This window comes from Chrysochloris asiatica, unplaced genomic scaffold (genome assembly GCF_000296735.1).
Source record: "Chrysochloris asiatica unplaced genomic scaffold, ChrAsi1.0 scaffold00068, whole genome shotgun sequence".
Classification (NCBI taxonomy): Eukaryota; Metazoa; Chordata; class Mammalia; order Afrosoricida; family Chrysochloridae; genus Chrysochloris; species Chrysochloris asiatica.
This window is the reverse complement of record NW_006408586.1, coordinates 1053886-1058947: the sequence shown is the minus strand read 5'-3', so window position 1 is coordinate 1058947 and position 5062 is coordinate 1053886. Positions and strand designations below refer to the sequence as shown.

The 5062-nt window shown below is 35.6% G+C and overlaps 1 pseudogene; it reads right to left on the bottom strand.

Annotated features, from left to right (window-relative positions):
• Nucleotides 1–3614: 3614 nt before the first annotated feature.
• On the bottom strand, nucleotides 3615–4403 carry LOC102828549 (annotated as a pseudogene).
• Nucleotides 4404–5062: the final 659 nt, after the last annotated feature.

Genomic DNA, 5062 nt, shown 5'->3' with positions numbered 1-5062 from the left:
TGTTTCTCTGCTATTCATACGTTTTCATTGACAAATTATTCAGAAGTAGTTAGTCACTCATTCTTCCTAGTCTGTAGTCACTCATTCTTCCTAGTCTGTCTTCATCTGGAAGCTTATCTGAAACCTATCCATCATTGGTGACCTTGCTGGTGTTTAAAATACCAGTGGCATAGCTTTCAGAATCACAGCAACTCATAAGACACCACAGTACAACAAACTGACAGACAAGTGAAATCACACTTGATAGTCATACTGACTCATCTGTTTTGTTTTAATGTTAATATTGCCAGTCTCAGAATGCCCAACAAGTAAAGTCTGTTCATCATATACAATACATTTAATTAATTTGCTGAAACAATAGAGAATGGCATATTAATATTCTTCATGTATGTCAAGAGGGAAAGTTAAGGAAAACTATATACATAATTTGGTTTTTGTTGACAAGAAGTGTATGATAAGTCTTTTAATGGAAGGAGTTCAATGAGATTGGGAAATAGCTGCTCCTTATTTGATTAATAAAATTTTTATTTTCCTATCAAAAATGATATGCTGAAATCCTACCTCCCTCATCTGTGAACATGATCTTGTTTGTAAGCAGGGATTTGGAAGATGTTTTCTGATAAATTGAGGAGTTGCTGTTGTATTTAAGTGTTGTCGAGTTGGTTCTGTCCCATAGCAACCCTGTATACAATTTCTGAGAAACAAGTGGTAAGCTTGAACCATGTACCTTGCAGTTCAAACCACCTTTGCTGTTCAAACCAACTTTGCAGTCCAGCGTGTTAGCCTACAGCACCACACCAGGACCTAATTCTATTTGAGTTTTGATCATATATAACAGAATAAGAAACACAAAGAGACACATATGGAAAGATGCCAGTATGGAGATGCACCTATGGGAAACAAACAAACAAACAAAAGTAGATATGCTTCCTTTTGAAATGGTTGAATATTGATGAATTCTTGTTAGTAAATGACTCTGTATAATCCTCCAATCTTCTTTAAATGCTTTCTGCTATTCAATGTTTTGCCCATAGACTCCTTCAATATTGCAACCTTGAGGCTTGAATTTTTTCTTCAGTTCTTTCAACTTGAAAAATGCTAAAAATATCCCCTTTTTGTTTTCTAACTGAAGGTCTTTGCTCATTTCATTTTAATATTTAATTTTGTCTTCTGGAGCTGCTCTTTGTAATGTTCTGTTCATCTCTTTTACACCATCGTTTTTCACAGTTGTTTTAGCTTGTCTATGTTCAAGAGAAGGTTTCACAGTTCTTCTTACATTTATTTTGATCTTTTCTTTCTTTCCTGTCTTTTCAATGACCTTTTTCTTTCTTTGTATATAATATTCTTGATGTCATCTGACAATTCTTCTGGTCTTTGGTGATTTGTATCTAGTGCATTAAATTGTTTTTGAGATGGTCTTTAAATTCAGGTGGGATAAACTCAAGATTATATTCTAGCTCTTGAGGACTTGTTTTAATTTTCTTCAGTTTCAACCTGAACTTGCATACGTATATTAATCCTAAAAATATTGCACTTCAATATAGATCTTGAAATGCTCTTATGGATGATGCATTTCCATTATGCTTCAACTCATCATTCCTAACATTGTAAACCAAAGATTGTCTTATTCAGTATGTCCAACACGAGTTCATTTCGGCCTAGGATATCAATTTTTATATGTTCTACTTTCATTTTTGATGCCTTACAATTTCCAAGATTCTTAACTTTATACATATCCCATTTTGATATTCAATGTATGTTTCCAGCCATACCTTCTAACTTTGCATTGTTTTCCATCAGCCAATGTCTTATTTTTAGTCCATTTAAACTAGCATGTCAAAATTGTAAATACTATCCATCTAAAAATGTCAAAAAACAAATTATTTAAGTTGTTTATAATTTAGATATTGTTTGACTGATTCTACTATATTTTGACTTGAAGATTTAGAGAAGAAATAAAAAGTAATATAGTCAATATGTTTGCTAAATCTTTAATTTTTCAAATTATGTACTTTAAACTGTATATTGAGGAGATACTATTAAATGTTACTACTTCTTTCAATTTACTCTATTCCTATTACTTGCATTCAGTAGAAAATCTCATTTACTTTTTTTTTTTTTCAATACTGAAGTGGGAGGTAACTGGTTTATTTTATTATTAACAATTAGCAGCTAATGATCTTCAAGGCAATCTCAGAGGCACAAACACATTGACTTTACAGATTCTTTAAAGCGATGAAAGGTCCATCACAAAAGCACCCTGTAATAGACCAGTGGAAAGAAATTAACACTCCTAATGGGGGACTGCCTCCTTGAAACAAAAATCTTTCCAGAACAAAACAAAGAAGCATTTTTATAAAATTAACAATGATAAACAGAGAAAGGATAAGTCAGCTTTACTTAATTTTGCTTTATTAAAAAACAAAAACCACCAACAACTCATTTCACTTAATTCACCAACTTAAAAGAGTAGAAAAAGTACAATATTAATTTAAAAAATACCTGACACACTATATTGTGTGCATTTAGTTCTTAAATAGTTTAGTTTTTAGACTAACTCAGTATTAAAAACCTAGTCTTTGTCAGGAAGTCATGGCAAATCCAAGACTCACTCTGTAGCCATTAACAATCCTCTTTATCAATGGAATCAAGGGGCCTCTTCCTTAAACAGAGCTCCTCTCAGTAAGTTCGTTTTAATCTCATGTCAACAGACACAATGGGTTTGAAAGAACTGGATCTTTCAAAGTCCATTTTGATTTTTAAAACAATTTTACTATTTGATTATATTCATTGTAGAAAAACGTGAAGATACAGAAAACTATAAAGAAAATTAAAGCTACCCAGTATCCCTCCTTCAAATAGGAAATAGAGTATATGTATTCCTCTCTAGGGTTTTTGTACAATGACAGAATTTTAAGACCAAGTTAGAACTGTTGATGCTTACATGTCCTTTCCCCCACTTCCTACTAATAGAGCAACCATTGCTGTAAGACTTATTAAATATTATGTGAAAACATGATCTTCAGCTGGCTGCTTCAAAGTCGAATTACGGCTAACCTATAATTTACCTTCAATCGTTGAATTTTCAGATTTTGATTTTTGCTAGTATAATGAATACTATATGAAACATCCTTTTATACAAAATTCTTCATATGCATCTCAGATAATTTTGAAAAGATAAACTCTTAGAAGTAATCAGCTCAGAGTATAAATGTATCTTTTAAAGTATCTAGATATATTTTATACTGTTCTTCAGAAAGACTACCAATTTACAGCCACATCAATAAACAGCCCAAGTGCCATTTCTTCTGTATGTCCCATAAAGTGGATGTGACTCACTCCCCTTTATCTTGCTAATCTAACAGGGGGAGGGGAGTTGGTATCTCCTTTTCTTTTTTTGTAAAACATGAGGTGAGTTGTTCTTCTACATGCTTACTGGTCATTTACTTCTCTCATTTTCTCTGAAAGAGCCTGTACTGCAAAAGGAATGTTTAACACGTGCAATTTCTTGTCTTTCTTCTTAAGCAGGAAAGCTGCATGTTATTTTCCATGTTTTTTTTAAAATTCAGCAGGAATTCACAAAGTTTTCTTTTCTCCTGGGCAGCGATGTTATTTTAATGTCTTGGTACTAACACTGAAAACTGGGCCATATTCTTCAGGTTATGCAGGGTTTGGGACCACTCCATTGACCCTATCTGAGGTATGGTAATGAGAAGTAAACTTTTGGCTTTACTGGCATTTTCTTTCAGGGTCTTTAGGACCTTGTCCACTGCAAATTCCAGCCTCTTTAGCAAGAACCACTTCTGGAACTGTGGTCATGTTGATAACATCTGCCCCCAGGTACGAAACATGAAGCTTTCTGCTCGAGAGCTAAACCGAGACTCCTCGATTGTGATCATTGTCCCCTTGGAATGACAGCGGAGTCCTAGTTTCTTAGCAGTCTCTATGAGGACCTCTCTCGTCTTGGGGCAGAATGGCTCAGCCATTGGAATATGGCAGACTCCTCCGGCACAGGAATGGCTCCCATCGTAGAAGGTCTGAGGCCTTATGGAGGTCCTGTCTATGAACTGGTCGATGAGGACGATGTCCCTGAGCTGAATCTCCTCCCTCAAGGAGCCACATGCTGTGGTCACGATGATATGTGTACAGCCCTGTTCCTTCAGAGCCCAGATGTTCGCCTGGTAGTTGACTTTTGAAGGCATGATGGTGTACTGCCTCCCATGCTTGGCAAGAAGGACACAATCCACATTTTTTATCTTCCCCAAAATTAAGGCATCAGATGGCTTTCCAAATGGAGTATCCACGTATTTTTCAGTTCTTCCTTCTAAAATGTCTGGGTCATCCAGGCCGGTTCCACCAATTATTCCGATCTTCACGGCCATGGTAGCAGCGCCCGAAGCCATGTCTGCAGGAGGAAGGGCATGTCCCTGGCCGGCGCCGGAGAGTAGGCTGCGGTTGGGGCACCTAGAAACCCTAGCGGGTTTAAACGTCGGCTCTTTTATTTAATTTTTGTTGTTGCTGTTAGGTGTAGTACAGTTAGTTTCAATGAATGTCTCCCAGAATGAAACACTGCACTTTCCAGCACTAACCTTATAATTGATGCCATGTTTGAGCTCATTTTTACAGACAGTTTGTTATTCTATGCCACAATTGCATGAGCATTCAATCACAATTGCCTACAATATTTTCTTTAAGTAAGTTTACATATCTATCTGTCTATCTATCTGTTTATCTGCCTATCTATCTATCTTTCTATCTATGGTAATATAGAAGTCGTTGTTTGGTGCTCTGGGTTGATGTGCTGGACTGCAACATCAGTTTGAACCATAAGGTTGGTGGTTCTGGCTCACCAGCCACTCCTCATTAAACCCTATAAAAGATCACTATGGGTCAGAACCAGCTTGAAGACACATAACAATAACAACAGCAATATTTATATATACTTTATTTGTTTTGCACATCTAGAGAACCCAGACTACGACACCATTATTGAGTACTTCTCTACTTGAGATTATTTATTTTTTATATATACTTATGCAACTACTGTATTATTATTTTTAGG